The following is a 20,232-nucleotide window of genomic DNA, read 5'->3' on the forward strand; positions in this document are numbered from 1 at the left end:
GGCAAACACCCCAAAGGATGGTTGCCTACATATTAACATCTGTTGCTATTTATGTGTGTGCATAGTGATGCACATGTAGACTTTCCCTCTATTTTTCAATATTCCTGCAACTCAAGCACTTGCCTTACATAAGATTTGCCTCATTGGCAGATGTCTGCTGAAATTTATTAGGAACAGCATGTTTTTTTAAAATTTAACTGAGATATTTGTAATTTTCAAATTTAATAGAAACCATCTGGAAAATTATTATCTAACCATTAAACTAAATTCTTTTTCTTGGACATTTAATGTATGGAGAAAAGCTACAATGGAAAAATCAGATTATGGATCCAGAGAAAAGGTAAGTCTCCTTCCTCATTTATAATAAGATTGTTCTGACCTCTAATTTTTCATCCCTTCCAATTCTTTGAAGGGCTACACTTCGACTGCTTGATTCAAAAACTGACATGAATGAGGTCCCTAGTACAGAAAAAGAGCCTGGTGAGGACGGGTTTAGAGTCTAGCTGATCATGGGAACTCAGTTCACTTCTGCAAAGTGCTGTTTTATGGCTTTTCCCTACTAGTGTGAAAAAAGAGATTTGCTTTGCAAAGTGACAGATAAAGCTGTTTCTGAGCAGACTTTTCTCTCTTCTGAGAATCTGTAAAAACCATACATCTTGTACAAATGTAGATCAGGCTTTATGATCATTTAATTGTTCTCCCTTTCTCCCACTCAGCCTTCACACCTCTTTTCTTCTTTGCCTGCTTTGCCTTCCTTTTCTCCTTCTTCACCCAACTCCAGCTTCCTCCTTGTCACTCTTATGGCAGAGGTTGTGCATACTGCTGCCAGGTCTGACCTCACAGCTACCCAGACTTCCTTTTTAAATCCTTGTTTCATGATTAACAAAGCAGAAAACCATTTGCCATTAAACTCTATCTGCTTTTCTTCCCTTTCTGCTCTTCCCCACCAGCAGCCAAGCCCCCACTGTGCCACCTTTAAAGGAGAGTTCACCCCCTACAGCCAGCCTTGGATCACTCACCCCATTTTAAACACTTTTAGCCCATACTATCAATACACCTCAGTATTCCACTCATTTGGGGTGGATTAGAGTGAAACAACACTGAATGATCGGTTTATTGGATTTTTTTGTAGTTATACATATGTAGGGTTTAATGTAGAACAATTTGGTTGCACAGGAAACAGGCGTGTAGCCATTTTGGTTGCTGTTATCTACAGTAATATGACAATATAAAAGCATAAAAATATCACTTAAGAAAATGTGTAAGAAAGAAAAGTAAAAGAATAGAAAAATCTCACCACACATAGGCCTTGTGAAGAGGCACAGCTGTTGCAATTTTGACATTTATTGGTCAAAGTGATGGTCACAGCCTTAGTCAAAGCAGGAGTTACAGACTGGACCAATCAGATGGTGAAAAAACCCCCAGAACACAAACTCTGATTTCTGTTCACTCAGGCTCAAGCAGGAATGCCCAGATACCTCCCCTGGGGCGGGGAGTTTCAACTGGATGATGTAATGTTGTGGATTGGAAGTCTTTGACACCTTCTAAGAAGACACAGCTGCCTCTTGCATCAGTGCAGTTGAGTCCATTACAGCCCATGGTGGCCCATCAGCAGAGATGAACACCTCCAGGCTACTTCTGAGTGTTCTGGTACTTCCCCAGCAGGAGAGTTAACACATCTGAGTTCACTGGAGTAAGGACAAGGAGACAATTCTCGCCCCACAAGGTTTGCCTCTTTTGTTATTTCGTTCAACACCAGCTGTAGTCTGAGGTGGGCTGTGCTCACCCTCTGCGCCTTTGCACATTGGCAGCTTCCCCCCTGAATGTTTGAACCATCAGCATTCCAGTCTCTCTTCCAGTATTGCTTGTGGATTCATTCTCCTCCCTAGATCTGGGATGATTGGACAGCAGTATGTCCTTTATCTTATCTCAAGTTCCTGTCACAGTCCAAATTCCAGTTATTAGACATATTTGGGGAGGGATGGGATTCGGTGCTCACAGATGTTCAGCTCTGTCTTTGCTGTTTGCTATGGTGGGCAAAAGTCCTTCAATGATTTTAGCAATGTTTAACAATTTCTGTCTCTCACACACGGCTTACTGCAATTCACAAGTCTTTGCAAATAGTTATAAGGCACTAAGTAAGAGCCACAGACCAACACTCACTTTGGAGATCCATGCAGTCTCATCCATTTGTCATCCAGCCCCCTCCAACCGTTTTCCCAGATGAAGACTAGAACAGAATTGATACTTTATGAAGCCCTAGAACAGAAATCAGGCTTTATGAAGCTGACCTAAATATAGACCAGTAAGCTGGTGAAATCTGCAACAGAGTAAGAAAAATGAATGAACTCAGTGAGCAGCTCCATCCAAACCCCAGCCTAAAGAGCCTCAAGAAACCACATTAAGATGGCAATTTGAATGAGATTTATGGCCTTCAGCTCCATACCTGGGGCACTGAGGGCTGGTGAAGGCTAATCAGCCCACTCAAATCACTGCAAGTACCTCTGAGCTTCCTCTGTGTGGTCTGGAAAAAAAAAAGAACAGTGGGGGGAGCATGTGAGAGTGACTGGCTTATCAAAGGAAGAGAATCCCAAGCAGGGGAAGGATCAAAGGAAAATGCACATCATCATTTATGCTGGTCCTTCATTCTTGATAGCAGAGAAGTATCTAGTGGGACTATAACCCCTCTGGGACAAGGACTGTGGCCTAGATCTGCAAATACAGAGATATACTGAATTCCCACTGACATTTCTTTGACCATTAGGGCCTAAATATCTTTGCTATAAATCCAAGCACCTAAAAAATGTTTCCTATATTTAATCTCATAACTATGCCTTGTATATAATTTATGCATATACATGTGTGTGCACCTTTGCAATTTTACCTCTGCTGATGTAAAGATGTGCCTCAGCCTGGAAAGCCCAAAGGAAACATTCCCTGGCACAGGTTCTCAATTTTCCATATTGTTAAATTGTCACGATAGTGCTGGCAAGCACTGTCTCTGATAATCCCCAGACATGGCTCAGGCTTGCACGTGGAGCTGACACCATTGTCAACACACAGACTGGATGTGGTCAGGCTACACCATCTGAAGTTTGCCGGGAAGACATGGGCCACCCCGCAGCAGCTGGGCTCAGCATCAGGGAACAAGTACAGATGTGTGCCTTTATCCTCATCCAGCCACAGGCATTAAGCAACTGCCAGGGCCACAAAAATCTGTGGCAGGAGAGGAAACATGTCCAGGGCTGTTGCTACAGGGGTTTCTTCCCATCATGGAGCCAGAGCAACCTGTGTGGTGCCCCAGTATCTCCAGTCCTCAGTTCACCCAGAGATTCAGCAGGAGACTTGGAGTGTTTAATAGTAAAGCTTTGCTACCATTCCAAAGTACATTAGAAGCTGAAGCAGCCCTAATCAAGCACAAATGAAAAGAAAGATACTCCACTGCCTTATTTATAACCTCGTTATTAGGAGGAGTCAAAATGCTTTCCAAATGCACTGTCTCCTCTCCTGGTGACAACACAACACACGGCGAGGAGCCCCTTGCCCTGAGCAGGCGCTCAGGATGATGCTCCTCTGGCTTCAGCAACATTGGTCTGCTTGCTCTGCATGTTTGAGTTATGAGTCCTAAGTGACACAAGGCATAAAGGAAATAGATGAAGAATTCAAACCCAATTGCTCACTTAGCTAAGCTCTAGCCTAGACCAGTTCTTTCAGCAATAGCTGTGACTTCACCCTCTCAGTGGAGTACAGCACAGGCAAGGGCAGGGGTGAGGAGGTGTTATAAATAGAGGTGAAGCAACCAGGTCTCAACTCCAGATCTGATGCTTGAACCACTGAATAGGACTTCTCATGGTTTACACAGAGAAACCAGGCTGAGCTGTTCTGTTCAAACAGTTTGGGTTCAGGGTGCCTTTGGGCAGCTGAAGTGCAAGGTACTGTGAGAACAGACTGTATCAGTTTGATGGGAACTGTCTCTTCACAACCCCCTATGGCTCCCATGGAAATGACCTGTCTGACCTTTGTATCACCGCTTCGCTCCAACTTTCATCTTCTATTTTCTTATTTGCCCTCAGGGGGATTTCACTCCCCCATTCTTCTTCCACCACATGCTGGCTTGGAGCAACAAGAGCCCCGAATTAACACTGAGCCTCTGTTCTTGCCCATCTTTTCTCCCTAGTCCATTGCAGTTGTGCTATAATATAAAGACTTCACCTTGTATAGCTCCCTGCCAAGCTGATACTCCCACTCTGCTAGACAGTTTGTAAAACCATGTAAAAGCTCCCTTGCTCCTAAAAGCTCATATCAATTAACTGTCTGCTTAATATTTATATATGATCCTATAGAAAATGGCAGAATTAGCAACAATTTGTGCCTCTTGCCCTGACTTCAGTGCTCCCACCCATGGAACATGATGACTTCTCTCCCATTCAAGTGTCGTCCAGACACTGTTTGTCTTTAGTGGTGCAGGCAGAATAAAGGTGCACACTGTCATGGCATTCCCAGGCCACTGAGACTCTCACTGCCCACGCTGGTGGGGCAGGATTGTGTCTGCAGCTCTAACCTAAACACACACCAGTAACAGCCTCCTCAGGAAATACTTCCTCACTACCACCAGACTCTGTCACTAAATATAACTCCACTGTTATCTGTGAAGTGTAGAGGAGGCAGAGTGAAAATCTATCAACAGGAGTATTTTAACTCCATGCAAAAATATCTTTCAAAAAATAAATTTTGAGGCTGGGGGTGGTAGCAGTTTGTTTATATAACATGTTATTTTTTGATTAGCAGCTGATTAATAATAATCAAACCTGACTGTAGAAGCAATAATTTTATGGGTGAACTGCTTTCAAGCTTGGTAAAAAATTGGGTTCAGGTTTTGTATTTAGGGCTATCCCACATGTTTTACCAAAGGAAAAGTGGGGAGAATCAACAAGGCTCAGTGCTCAGCTGGAAAGTGAAGAAAATGGGGCCAGTAGACAGGCACAAACTGGTACAGTCTTGGTCCTCTTGCAGTTGCACACACACACAGAGCAACATCCTGGGGACAGTGTCTCCACAGCCACCTCAGGAAAGAAGGAGCAGGATGGAGATTCATGGATACAGCTTCATTCTTGTCAGTACCTCTGCTTGTAATAAAGGCAAAAGACTAGTAAACTGCTTGGCAAAACCTTCCCATTCATTCTGTGGCACAAACTGAGCTACTGAGCAAACTGCTGCACACTCTGTGAATGGCTTTGCATTGGGAAGTCAGTTTGTTCATTCAGATCAGATGGCTGGTTTGAGGCTTTTCTTTAAATGAGTGCTGGAGTTAAAACAAGCCCATTGCAATAAATAACACCTGATGAAGCAATAAAGCCAGCCTGATTTTAATTTCCTGATAAAACTCTGTCCATTTTCTCTCCCTCCACTCCAAAGAATTTGCAGGATCTGTCTCTCTATGGCTAATTTTAATTTTCCGGTAATGTGGTTGCCTGATAAAAAGTGAAATGCTGCTGAAAAATATGTGTATAGGATTTGATGTGTGTGTCAGACTAGGAGGAAAAAGCACTGCAGCTTTCTCTTGTATTTATGAGATGATGTGTGTTTACCCACCTCTACACACCATTCTCCATATTTAATGGACTGAGTGCTTACAACTCCCATCAAATTAGAGAGAGTTATTGGTGTCCTTCACACTTCAAATATGTAGTCATATTAAAGGAAACTCATTCCAGTATGCAGAAACTTTATGGCAGCACAGGACACCCATCATCTCCTTTTCCAGGAGAAATTTTCCAGTGGCACATTTCTATTTTCCAAAGCACAGAGAAGGTTAACATGCAGGGAGTTAGACTCTGTGCTCAGGTACAGGCAGCAGCCTGTGGTACAGCTCAGACTACAAAAATTCCTTTTCTGAGTTTAATCTTTTTGCTTAAAAGGATGTTTTCTAGGTTAGGTACCAAGTAGGCAGCATCTTGGAACCTCCCCTGAAATATTTGCCCTGATTTCTCTGAAGTCATGGCTGTTAGCTGAAGTCCCTCTTCTGTACCAGGAAAACAAGTAGACCTGCACTAAAAAGCAGACCCAAATCTGACCCATCATCTTTGCTGTCTCCCTTGGTACTGCTGAATCTGAAAAGTGCCTCCGATTTCTGAGATATTTATCTAGGAGAAATGAATGGACAAAACCTCACTATAACTTAGTTTGCAAGTATATCAAAATATTGCCAAAACATTTCCAAAGAGGCACCTTGCAAAATTCATGCTTTTTTACCTTTTCCTATGTGATTCCCTGAGAGAGACAAGAGACAGAAGCAATAAAGGAAAATCTTGAATACCATCCCCTGTGATCTTGTTGCCTTCGATTTCAGATCATAACTCAAGTCTGATCTGTAGCAGTGCCAGATGACTGAGCACTTCATACAGCAACTTTTCCATGAAACCTGTATGAAACAGCCTTGAAATGAGAAGGTCTCAGTTCTCAGTCCATGTGTTGCACAAATGCCAGAGCCAGCCTAAGCACCAGCCTGCACCAGTCAGTGTTTGCTGCCCTGCCTGTGTGGCACCAGCTCCTGTCACTGCCGGGGACAATGTCCTGGCTCTGCTGATGGCTCACATGTGGCACTCTGTGGCAGAGGAGCCACCACTTTCCTTGTGCTTATCCCACACTGACACCAGGAGTGATCCTAGAAACACCAGCTGACTCAGACAGCTTTTCTGACTAACCTGCCCACTTAGACAGCCATGAGTTCTAAAATTCATTTGGGCTGATGGAAGCTGAACTGAGCCAAGAGCATGAGCTGGCAGCCAAAAGGGCCAACCGTGTCCTTACCATGAGCTGCTTTGGGCTGTGCCTACAGAGTCATTTAGCCAGAGAGAAAATCCTACGTACAGCCATACTGCAAGTTTTTGCACTAAAACACGTTGATTTTGGCAATATTTTAATATGAAAATCTTCAGCTCTCATCAGGTTTAGATGTGTAGGTTTAGACAGACAGTTGCCAAGCTTGTTGTGTAAGTGTTTAGCTTTTCAGCTCCCAAGGCACTGTGAAATATATAGTACACGTTAGTACTGTTTTCTACCAAGTAGGTACAGACTGTACTGTGCCACTCCTGCACACTGTCCCAACAGAAGCTGTGGGAGGGCAAGGCTTCCTGCCTGTCTGGGCTGGGAGCTGCAGTCCAGGCACTACTGGTGCTTGAGCAGACACCCTGTGCCTCGTGTGGAGCCCACTCTGGGCTTTGTCTTGCCCGTGCCAAACTGGGACTGAAGCAGAGGGATATATTTAATTCATATGATGTTGGTGACCATGGTGTTCAACCCACAGGAAGAACAGAAGAGGAGGTGAGGTGCCACATGCTAAAATTTGCAGACAAGACCCCTGGAGGGAGGAAGCAGAGATGTTTCAACATCTCTAAGGAAACTAGGGGAAGCACCATGGGGCTGAAACGCTGCTGAAGCGCCCAAAGAACATGATGACCCCAGGTATTGTACATTGTAGGAAGGTTATCTCAGATCAGTAAAACAACCATTTAATTTAGGGTCTAGATCAGCAGATCTGACTCTGTAATTCAGCAAAGGCTTGTGAAAAAGGAAGGCTTGGGCATTTTCCCAACAAGATTACAGATCTATACACTGTATATATTCTTAGATATTCCTAAGCCACTTGAGTGTTATGCAATATTGTGCTGGTTTGGGCTGATATAGTGTTAATTTTCTTCATAGTAGCTGTATGGGGCTGTGTTTTGGATTTGTGCTGGAAACAGTGTGGTAATACAGGGATGTTTTGTTACTCCTGAGCAGTGCTGAGAAAGGGTCAAGGCCTTTTCTGCTCCTCACCCCACCAGCGAGGAGGCCAAGGGTACACAAGGAGCTGGAAGGGGACACACCAAGGACAGCTGACCCCAACTGACCCAAGGGACATCCCACACCATATGACATCGTGCTCAGCTCATAAAGCTGATGAAGAAGGAAGAAGGTGGGGGGATGTTTGGAGAGATGGCATTTGTCTTCTCAAGTCACAGTTACGCGTGATGGAGCCCTGCTTTGCAGGGGATGGCTGAACACCTGACTGCCCATAGGATGTGGCGAATGAATTCCTTGGTTTGCTTTGCTTGAGCATGCGGATTTTGCTTTACCTGTTAAACTGTCCTTACCTGAACCCACAAGTTTTCTCATTTTTATTGCTCTTGGTCTCTCCCTCACCTCACTGGGAGAGTGAGTGAGCAGCTGTGTGGGGCTGAGTTGCTGGCTGGGGTTAAACCACAACAAGTGTGTTCATCAATCAACCTGCCTGACAGAGGTGTACACCCTGTGCCTCATGTGGAGCCCACTCTGGGCTTTGGCTTGCCAAAGGGAAGTGGTCACAGCACCAAGCCTGTCTGGGTTCAAGAAGCGTTGGGACAATGCTTGGAGGCACATGGTGTGATTCTTGGGGTGTCCTGCGCAGGGCCTGGAGTTGGACTCGACGATCCTGGTGAGTCCCTTCCAACTCAGCACGTTCTATGATTCTGTGATTATGAATGATTAGATACATTCAAGGCTGGGTCACATATAGGTCTTCAAGTGTGCCCAGGCATCAACAGTGCCAAAGGGGACTTGTTTGTTGCAGGCTCCTGCAGATCAGACTCTGAGCCAGCATTAAATAAATGCTTTGACTGCGACACACGCGTTTTGCTGGTAAAATATGCAGCAGATAACAAGATCAGGCAACTAGCAAGCAAGCAAGAGAATGTCTTACTTTGCAAAGTGATCTGGACTACTTGGTAAAATGGACAGAATTTAAAAGAATGCATTTGAATATGGGAAACTGCATTAAAGAACCGGTTTCTTTACACTGGATAAAGAAAGCACATTTCTAAGCATGCCATAGTGAGATCGATAGTTCTTTGACAGCAAAGCATTAAAATGTGCTGACATCTGTTGGGTGTCAGAGAACAAAAGTTACAGCTGTTAGAAATACTCCTCAGCATGTTGTAAACTTTCGTTTGAAGGCTGAGATCTGCAGAGGCAACACACGCCACTGAAGAGTCCTCCTCAAGATTCCCGAGACAGCCGGAAGGAGCAGAGTGCAGCCGCCTGTCTGAGCTCTCACCATCATAACTGCCCCAACATTACAAGGAAATACATGGCTTTGGACATAGACCACACCAAGAGATTTGTGGGGAGTTTTTGACAGACAGGATTAATTAATGTAGAGAATCAAGAGAATAAGAGATGTCAGAAGAGCAAAAGTGTACATGCCAGTCAGAAAAAATATTCTGACTATTCAGATCATGGTATCAATATTCTGATTTGCAAAGGTCTCAAAGGAATGACATTAAACTGACAAGAAAGGCCTTAAACCAGCAACATTTTTAACCTAATCATGATTTGATCTATTTACTCTTCCTAATGGAAAATAAGTTTCCCAAGACTGATAATGTAGCCCACATCAGCAAGTGACATTATCAATGACATGCAATGAAATCATCATGAATATTTATCTTGTAGGTAAATGATTGGGAAAAAAGTAAACTATTCCAGGTAGTATTTTAAAATGTATGTTTCAAGGAAGCATATGCCCTTTCTGAATAACTTATTGGCAGTGGACTTCACAACTTTCTGTCTTTGCTAACTACTGAATCCCCCATCCATGAATCCATGGTGAGAATGGAGGGCAAGCCTTTAGTATACAATTTTCTTTCATCTCAGTTTACCAAATCCATATTGGCCTCCATATGTGGCACCAGGCCCAGGAGCCCATGCCCTGTCTGGAGCTGAATGGCAGAAAGGGGCCACCAGTGCTAAGGTCAGCTGTTCTGGCTGTGTCCCCTCCCAACTCTTTGTGCACCCCCAGCCACCTCACTGGTGGGGTGAGGAGCAGAAAAGGCCTTGACTCTGTGTCAGCAGTGCTCAGGAATAATGGAAACATCAGTGCTTCATCAACTGTTTCCAGCACAAATCCAAAACACAGCCTGATACAGCTGCTGTGGAGAAAATTAACTCCATCCCAGCCAAAATCAGCACAACAGGAGACTCACTTCACTGAGTGTTCTATCTCTCTTTCTTAGCTGGTTAGCATGGACTGTCTTTATGTTAAATGGAAGGAAACAGGCACCTTTGTCCAAACAACATATTCTAAATATGTTTCGTTCTAAGTATTTCTAAATGTAGTTTAATTCTAAAACTATAGAATGACATGAAGAAAATTCTGAGACTGTCAGTTTTCCCCCATGGACTGTAAAGTGGGTCTAGAAAACTTGCTCAGATACAGACATGCAGTAATCACAATATACACAAAATTACAGGTGGCACATCAGCACAACACACAGCAGCCAGCTCTGAAGCCAACATCAGCCATGGCAGCCCTGGTGCTCTGCACAGAGGAACACCATGCCTATCACCTCCACTGAGTTCCTCATTAAAAATGTGTATTCCTTATTAATACCTTGCCATTAGCAAAGAAATTTATTCCATCACAATTTTACTCAAAATTTTCTATATAGTGCAAGGAAACAGTGTAGTAATTGTTTATTGGTTCCTTTAGCCATTATTTTCATTATTTAAATCCAAAAAGAAAATTTGTTTATGTAAGACTGTCAAATTTTGCTGCTGTGGTGAATTGATGAAAAAAATGAAACCTGAAGTTGAAATTTAGTGTTCCTCTTCACTTAGCATAAGAAATACTTCCTGTTCAGAGTTCAGAACACATTTCTGCAGATATTAGTGTTTAAAATAGGCTCGCTGGGCAAGAATTTTTAAATTCTGTTTTACAGTTGAATAAACAAAAGTATAGAGAGACAGAAAGAAGATTATTGATTTACTGCAAATATCAGACATATCTTTCCCCTCTCAGTAGAGGCAGACACTGCTTGTATTTCATTTTTGAGAGATCCCTAGCAGACCTGTGGTAAATTAGCATTTATATGCAAGTGTCCTTTGCGGAATCTGGTTACTTTACTGTTCTGAAACAAGAAGTAACAGGTCAGCTGTGGAAGATCACTCTTCCCTGAAACTGTTCTGAAAACTGGTGTTTTCATTGCTGACTTGAAACAAATCCCATACAACTGCACAGTAGCAAAGATACAACAAGAAATCCTGGGGTTTTTTTCTAACAACCTGACTTTGTATCTTCTCTATCACTCACCTACAACCCACATCAAAACACACTGCAGTCAGTGAGAGGGTTTCCAGTGATGTGTTGAATCTACCTTTTGGGATCCTATGGAACTGTTTATAGGGAGCAGAAGGTAGAGGATAGAGCTATACATGTGAGTGAGGTGTAGGCAGTAAAACATGGGGACAGTTTCTGTATGAGTACAGTATTTATAGAACTAAGTTGCAAAGTGATTTCTATGCCCTAAGAAGAGGCTGAATCATATTAAGCAAATTCAGCTTTGCCAACAAGCACGTAAGTAGGTGTGTGCATTTCTGTGGTACTGATTAATGGCTGGGTGAATGCCACAGGACATCTAACAACTCTGAAATACTTTTGTTGCTTAAAGCTTTCTGCTGATGGCAGCTTTTTCCCTTGCTCTCTGCTAGGGTGAGCTGTTCCCCACCCCAAGGCCTCTGGCACCACAGTCTGCAAAGAAACAGCATCTGCCAACTCACACTTCCTCTTCAACAGACAATGTCAGACACCTTACCTTGAGCCACATAAAAGCATTTGAGAAAACATGAATTCAGGCCAGAGGCATCTGACTACAGCAGTATTCTCAGGATACTATGAAAATAAACTCATTGAGACTCTTAAAAGTGCCCTACACAGGCTTTGTATTCCTATTGAGTTCAAAGAAATCAGAGTTAGCTCAATACAGGCCAAAGTTCTGCTCCAGAAAAGCTCGTTTCAACTTGGTAAAATTCAATTATTTTTCCAATCTCTACTGGACAGGTTTTGCTCATCCTCTTCCAGATTTAGGAGGCATTACTTGTAGAACATTCAGTAAATCTGAGTCTCAGAGTTAAGGAACATGCTACCACCATAAAACACAGCAAAGAGAATGGATAACCATGATATGACTCATCTGAGACAGAACAGTTACAAATCAAAAGAAATATCCAATTCTAAAATCACTGTTGCCTCAGAGATTCTGAAAACAGGCCAGCTATCTCTGTCCTTTTCACACTCAGACATTTGCTGCCTTTCAAACATTCAAGTCCATTCTTTTTCTTAACAACATTGGTTGATTAGATGCTGCAGGTAGTGGGTTTGTAAAAAGCATTTTCTTTGTACCCCTTCCTCATGTGCACCTGTTATGGTAAAAGAATAAACAGTATAATCATCTATTGTTTTCTACTCTTCTTTTTTTCAAGAATATCTTGGCTGCTGCACAAAGCTGACAAGATATGTTTTTGTTCTACTATTTGCTGTTGGACACTATTTGCTGGTTTACTATTTGCTGGTTTTATTTATTTCCAGTCAATCTGGGATCATTTCTTCATTTATGGAGATATTAATTTTTGGCATAAAACTGAGCATTTAATTTGTGATATTTGCTAAACTCTTCATGGTGCTCTTGTAAGACTAACACACGTTTAGCAGCTGAAGTCAATACAGGAAGGCTGAAATCCTGATTTGTATGGGGAAGGCAGAGGGGGATTTCGGTAAAAGCATCTACAAACTAAGTTTCTCAAGCAGGCTGTTCCTCAAGGACAGCTCCTATGTGCTTATGCTCATATTGTCTTTCACGTGACCCCAAAGGAGAAGTTACATATTGTTAAAAAATTCTTGAACTCCAACTGCAGACTTATTTCTAATAACAGGCTGTAGGTTTGCAGCACTGCACACCGGTGGCACGGACCTCCCCATCCAGCAGTAGCCTCCCAGGTTCTCCATGGGACTACACAAGTCCCCTGAGTTTCACTCATTGATCTCTGCCTGTAACCTCTTCACTGTATCATGTTCTGTGGAAAAGCCTTGGGTCCTGACTCACAGATTCCTACTGATGAGCTATGGATTTTTTAAAATATTCACAAACCAAAAATAATGCAGATGAATCAGAGAGTTAACTGTCACCCTCACAATTCACCGCTTCAGTCTGACACTGTAATCAGCATTTATTTACTGTAATTACTTTTCTGCAGCTCTTTATTCATGAGTAACCACAGGGAAAGAGAAAAAAAAATAACACACAACTATTTTGGATGCCATAATATGGGAAAATATGCCCATATAAAAATATGGCCATATAAAAAAGGAAAAAAAGAGGAAAGAGGACTTCCCCTGCCATAGGACTGAGCCAGGGGAAGCTGAGAGGCAGGACCCATGTGGGATGCTGGGCTGGGGTGCAGGAGGCAGAAGCTGAGTGCTCCAGTAGTACTGCCTTGCATGACTTAAGCAAAACAATTTTATCCCTCTTCATATCTCATTTGTAGCCTGGAAATATCAGCAACTTTCCATTCCTCCTCTTCCTCATATCCCACTTACTCACACTATGAGCTCTGCAGCTGCACCTCTACTTTGGCGTGTTTTCATACAGTGCCAGCACAGCTTGGCTGCACACACAGAGCTGCATCGGCACCAAATCCCTGATGCAAACCAGGGAGGAAATGTCATTCCTGAGAGCTGCCAGCTCACCTCCCACCCCATACCTGTCTCTGCTTGCCTCTGCAGGGCAGGTGGGGCATAAAACAGTGCCCTCCACCTCAAGTATGAGGCCTGCAGACTCTGCAGGGTACTGGAGGCTTTCACAGTCATTTTATTCACTTTAGATTTTAACTGAGTATCTCAATAGTGAGAAGTAAAACCTATTTATGTTATAATTAGATATGCCAGAATTAACCTCACATTTTTACTGACAAATTAGCATTCATTGAGTATAAACCACTGTGAATAAGCTAATAAAATTATTCATTTGCTCATTTGCCTATGCATGTTGATAACTATATGCCAAGAACCCAATGATTAGTTAACAGCCTCATTTATTTTAAGGAAGCTGCTGTCTTTCATAAAGCACTGGCCAGCTGCCAGGCATCCCTTCACAAATTTCTGATTAACCTCTTAAGCATCTTAGGCATTTTTGTGAGAAAAACAGCAACATCTATATGGAGACTACTGCTACTCATCCGCTCACCTTGCAAAGGTTTCTTGGCCCCTGCCCCTTCCAATTGCATCCTGCTGATGCAGCTCATTACTTCCAGCCTGCACTGACACTTCTCACAGTCATTTGATGCTTTGTCATTGCTCTGTACAGGAGGAGAGGAAGCCACAGCTCTCCTCATCTCTTAACCAAGCCCATATGAGTAATCATAAACCAGATCATTTGCTCTCAGCCTGATTTTGAACAAAACTTTCAGAAGTTGCCATTATTCTCCATTAGACAGAGTCTCAATTCTCCATCACACAAGAGCTGTTCCCCTGCTACTGAATGGAAGCCACCAGAAACCAGTGATTGGCAACTTTCCCACCCACAAGCACTGTTGGTGCTTACCCAGCCTGTCTGGATATTTCTGACCCACGTGGGACAAGTGGGTCGGTGCCATTACCTCTTTCTAGAAGTCGGCACTTGAGGCACAGAGCTGAAAACAGCTGTTGAAGGTCACCCACAAAGCCTGATCAAGGAATGGCGGACATGTTTTCCCCTCCCCTAGATTAGATCAAATCCTTCCATTTTGGGGGAAAGTGATCATCCTTGCCCAGTCTGCTCCTAGAGTTGCAGCAGGTTTCAGCGGGATAAAGAGACATGGGTCTGTCTTGGGAAAACTTTCCCTGCTTTCAAAGCAGGTATCTCCAGCTTTCTTGGTGGAACACAGTGCCGGGGTCACTAGGACATACTGTTTGGGTTCATTGGAGGTAACTATACAGTCCCAGTATACACAGAGAAGAAGCACTTCTACATCAGCTGCACAGGCAAATCCACTTCTTTCCCTGTCACGGTCAACCTGCAACAGGACGGTATGGATGAATATATGGCAGGCTCCATTTCTGCCACAACTGAATGACAGTGTCACCATCTGCCAAACAGTGTCACACAGTTACTGCTCTTATTTTGCATTGCAGCAGTTTCCAAACTATGGCCCATGTTGAAGTCTGTTAGCAGTCTGGAGCTGGCAGATTTTCCATATTAAACATGCTTACAAACTCAACAATTAGAAGTTGGATGCTATGGATGCTTGGCAGTCCATCAAATGCTGCAAGGGTAGCAAATGAGTCAGCCCCAAAATGGTTTGGGATTGTCTGGATCTTTATTAACAAAAGGAAAATATCTGCATCCTAGCTTGTGTTCCAGGTTTGGTTTTGTTATCAAAATATTTATAAATTAGAAGAAAGATAGTGGGCTATCAAAAGGAGCTAAGTACATTACAAGGAATGGAAAATATAAAGCCAGGGAAGAAAGGAGCCATAATGGTGGAAAACCATGAGGGATGAAACTCTGACATCAGGTGAAGTGTTGGTTAAATCTTGTACAAGTGTTTATGGGAATGAGGATACTCCTGGGCCTGGGTGTGCTCAGAAGCATCTCTTGGTCTGGGTGAGCTCAGGAAATCACTCTACTTTTCAGGTCTCCAGTGAGTTCCCAAGCTTGCCCTGGCCCTTTCCTTGCAGTGCCTTGATGCTGCAGACAATCTGTACTTAGAGTGGCTGCTGTGAGACCCAGTGAGGAAGGGCTCAGCAAGGAGAATCACAACAATCCTGGGACTGGTTAAAGCCTCTCCTGATGTTTTCCAGTTCCCTATGTAGATTGAAGCAACACATGTTCAGTGACACTGGTGCAATAAGTGGAGTTTTGTAGTGATGACTCTGTAGTCTCACTAGCTCACAAATACAAGACTGAGGAATAGCACTGCTGATCTTTATCCTGAACACCTCTCCTTCACGCTGTGCTATCCCCAGTGTGGAACGCATCACTAGGATGTGTTTGGAATGAAAATCAGCAACCTGCACACTGCTTTAGCTGCTTGGAATGGGATATACAAACATTTGTTTCTTCTTCTGCCACCTCCCAACTAATCAATGCATGAGGCTTCAGAGGAAAAAAATGCTTCTGATTTCATTAATGTTGTGTTAACCTGGTATTGTGAAGCAACCAAAGGAAATTTGAATTTCAAGAGTGCAAAATTGAAGTGTGGAAAATGATGGAAGCAGGTAAGATTTGTGCTGCTTGGCTTTCTATCAAATGAGGTAGAAATTACTCCTGCACAGGAACAACAGCAATGTATTTACTCTTGACTCACCTTGTCCTGCCCAAGTAGAGTTGCTCTGGCACATTCTGGTATGGGCAATCAAATGTTGAAGCAGAATGTCTCTTCCTGGCATCCTTCAGCAGCAACTGTGCCCTAAGAAAGTTTAGTGCAAATTCCTCAGATAAGTTTGATCAGTATAACACACAGTTGGATCCCAAGAACAAATTGATGGCTCTTACATACCCACATCCAGGCCCATGTCACTAGGGCTTCCACTTTTAGAATCATAGACCGGGTCAGGAAGGGAACCTTGAAAGGTCACCTGAGGCAACCTTCTGTGGAAAGGGGAGCCTGGATGAAATTAGCTAGTGTCCTGCGGTGATGTTATGAAGTCCCTTCATTCCTTAACCATCCGCTCAATGCCCAAGGACGCTGTGCCTTTAGGATGGACCCGGGGGCAGGGCCGGAGCCGCAGGACCCGAGTGCGGGGCGGTTCAGCGGCTCAGCCCAGCGGCTCGGGGGCTTGGGGAGCTCGGTGGGGCTCGGGAGGGAGCGCTGGGAGCACTGTGCTGCTTTTCTGGGTTTCCTGTGTGTTCCAGCTAGCTGGGAAAAGGTTCTGTTGGTTTTTTTCTTGTTCTTTTTCCTCTTCCCTCCCCTTGCCTTACGGCCTCCCTTCCCTCCCCGCCAGTCTGCGGAGCCTGCAGGGGTGGCCCCAGCTGGTCCAAGCCTGCGTGTCTGTTCCCTTTGTGGGAATTCGTTGTATTTTGAGGGGTTTTTTAATCCTGTTCTACCCTGTTTTGTTTGTGTGTTAATAAACAGTTTGTTTTTTTCCACTTTCACTTGTCTTATTGGTGGAGGGAAAGGGGAAGCCCTTTTCCCTTTGGAGGAGACACTCATTCTGGAGTGTTTCCTCCTGAAGTTTTGTCTCCAAAACCAAGACACATAGCACCATATCCTATCACACCTTGAAAACCTCCAGTGATGGGGACTTTGCCACATCCCTGAGGAGGTTGTTTCAGTGATTGATTGTTCTCACTGTAAAAAATTTCTCTCTTACACTAGGATAAAATGATGCCCATAACACTTGTTGACTGCCCCATCAGAAACTCATTGCTCTATTCATTTTCCAGTGCACTGCTCCTTCTGGCTTCTAGCACAGCGTATCAGAACACTTGACAGGCATTTGGGTTGTTGAAAGTAGCTGGTACTTGCTACTCCTGCAGGAAACATCTGGCTTCCCTCTGCCACCACAGGACACCTGGTGATGTAGTGGTTTGGTCCAAAATACTCATTACTGTTTACCTTCTGTGAGATAAGAATTAGGAGAACTGCAAAGCAGGCACCAATCTTGAAAGACTATAAAGAAGTTTATTAAGAGACCTAAAAGAAGAAAATAAATCATACCACACCTTCAGAACTCTTCTCCTCTCCCCACCTTTCTCTCTTCTCCCAGTGACAATGTAAAAAGACAACCCTTCAGATGTTCAGTCTGTTTACCACTTCCATAATAACCTTGTTCAGTCCATTTAGGAAGAGGAGTCTCTCTTGCCCATGCTATGAAAACATTATCACAACGAGACAGCTGCCCACTTCCAAATAACTTTGTTCAGTCCATTTAGGGAAGAGGAGTCTCTCTGCCCGCATGTGAGTCCCTTCCCCCAACTTGCAGCTTTTCCCACAACTGCTTTCAAGGGTCCACTCTTGAAGGTTTTTGGGGTACAATTTTAAGGTTGAGCCGTTCAGAAATAAAAGTTCTCTTTACCCATCTCTGGGAGCATTTCATCTCTAAGAAATCTCTGGGAGCATCTCTAGGAACAGAGGTTTTCTCCTTTCCCATTTGGAGCAAAAGTCCTCATCGCTTCCATCTCTCCCTGTTCAAACTTCTCATGAACTTACAGCTGCATCAGCATCTGCCTATCTCAGCACAGGTGCTTTTGCTTACGAGTTGAACACTCCATCCCCCATATCTTCATGAAATTACAACAGGATATTCTGATATATCATAGCTTCACAACAGAATTTCAGCTTTAATCGTCTCCTCTTTCTCTTCCCTCAAGTTTTCAGCTCTTCCCAGCACTAAAAGGGTTAATCTCACCCAGGCCTTGCAGCTGGAATGTCACTTATCACTGTTGGTCACATGACCTCTGCTGGACAGCGGTGCAGCTTCAGCTGAATCTTGGCTGCACTGGAGAGGGGGAGCCGAGCTGCTCCGGCTGCCCACAGCAGGGCTGTGGGGGGGGTTCCGCAGGTAGAACAGGGCCCATCGGCTCCAGGATGGCCGTGGCCCGGCCTGGCCTGGCCCGAGCAGGGCCTGGGCCGGGCCTGCTGATCCCCACACGGGGCCCGCAGCCACCTGTCCCAGCACTGGAAACGAGAGAGAGCTGTGGGGGGGGAGTTTCTATTCTTAAGTGTGGATCACAGAGGTGGTCACAATTTTAAGTGGCTTAAAGAATTGTCCATATTCAAACTGGCCATCTGATAGGTTCTATCAGGTCACAGAGGAAGCTGTAAGCACCCCTTTGCAAGAACATCACTTCCGGGACTATGCTTGCTAACCCATGAAATAACTTTCCAGTGCTAAACACCAGTGTAAGGTTTCTGCAATCACTTTAGCATGTTTGTTTCTTCTTTCACCATTTCATTTTCAGATATAAATGCTTTTGTTCATGGAAGGACCTGGACTGTCATTAATTGCAGTCCATCTGCCCAGGGAAAAACACTCACCTGTATTTACAGGCACCTCACCTCATCTCCTTCCTAAACCTCTTCCTGCGGTGATGCTTCACCATGTGTGTTATGATGTTAATGCTCTGCACAAGGAGAGAGTGGAAGAGCTCCCCTAGCAAGGACAGCAGCTGAGGCACCAGGTGCTTGACAAAATCTGTGTTGTGCTTGGGCCCCCTCATTGTGTCACATCCCCTCTGTACAGATGACAATTCCTGCCTTCTGCTACTCCTATTTCAAGCAGGGCAGCCGTGGGTCGTCAGACATCCCTCTGCTGCCCCAACAAGGGCACAAACCCATTTAGGTTACAGATGTGAGTTGTGGCCATCACATTAATAAGGGTGATTGATGATCTTTGATCAAGTGAGCAATCAGGTGAGCCATACATTAATTAGTCTCCTTCACCTTTCCCAGTTGTGCTAGTGGCTGGTTCCTGGTGCTGAACTGACAAGTTCTGGCAGCCCATGTTTACAAAAAAGCAAAGGCTCCAGGGTAAGCATTTCCAACTTACACAGAGAGATTTAGGGTTTACATCCTTGCCTAGCAAATCAGATCCTAAAGCAGATCATTAGGGAGTTATGTATTAATTTTAATATTTTTAGAGCTCCTAGAAGGACCCATCTCTTCATATTTCCCAATCTGAGCAGCTGGATTTATGTTACTAAGCAAACTAACTTTACAGGAAAAAGATAGAAGAGAAAGTACTGGTATGGACTTTCAGAGTCCATCCATTTTCCTGTAAAAGTCTGACAAATAAAATGGAGACTTTTTTTATGGGGACCCATAAAAATATGATTGGAGTCAATAAAATATTTATGCCAGATACACATCTGAAAGAGAGAACCTAAGCTTCTTAACCTTAACAGAATTCAAATGATAACTGAATCCATTTGAAGTGGGCATCAGTAAAATGTTTTTCTGTGTGATTCTAAACATTTAGCTGTTCCAAAAGAAAAGCATGAGCCCATCCTAACACAGGGATTTGTGTGGGTGTAATAGCTCATCTCTAGAGAGGTCTCCCTTCCTCCACTAAATATGGGGGGCCAGGGGTTTGATGTGGCTAGACACCATGAGTCTAATTCTACCCTCAATTTCTAAAAATCTTGCAACAGAAAGATAGACAAACATTTTTTAGTAATAGCAATATGAGCTTGAAAAGGATCTTCCTTGAAAAAGCACAAAGCATTGATCAAAGGTGTTATTGGCTCATTTATTGCTTTGTCTGCCTCTGGCAGTCCTGTAGCTTTATTTGACAAATTTAATAGGTCAGTGTGGTTTCCAGTGTAAATTGTTCTCAAGTTTTAAATTATAGGCAGTATTACTTTGCTGTCAGTACTACTTGATGTAATGATGATTCATACCTAAGAGACCTTCTGACTCACTACAGTTCACCTCAACCAACCAGATGACTGTTATTTAACA

The 20,232-nt window shown here is 43.6% G+C and overlaps 1 long non-coding RNA gene across 1 annotated transcript; it reads right to left on the reverse strand.

Annotated features, from left to right (window-relative positions):
- Positions 1 to 1,326: 1,326 nt before the first annotated feature.
- On the reverse strand, positions 1,327 to 16,910 carry LOC121668496. Its single transcript, XR_006017402.1, has 3 exons — positions 16,138 to 16,910; positions 2,447 to 2,524; positions 1,327 to 2,320 (listed from the first exon to the last, which is right to left on the reverse strand). It is a non-coding gene; the product is annotated as an uncharacterized LOC121668496 (long non-coding RNA).
- Positions 16,911 to 20,232: the final 3,322 nt, after the last annotated feature.

Source organism: Corvus kubaryi, unplaced genomic scaffold, assembly GCF_017639235.1.
Source record: "Corvus kubaryi isolate FWS band 111438036 unplaced genomic scaffold, C.kubaryi_AGA036_p1.0 37385, whole genome shotgun sequence".
Lineage (NCBI taxonomy): Eukaryota > Metazoa > Chordata > Aves > Passeriformes > Corvidae > Corvus > Corvus kubaryi.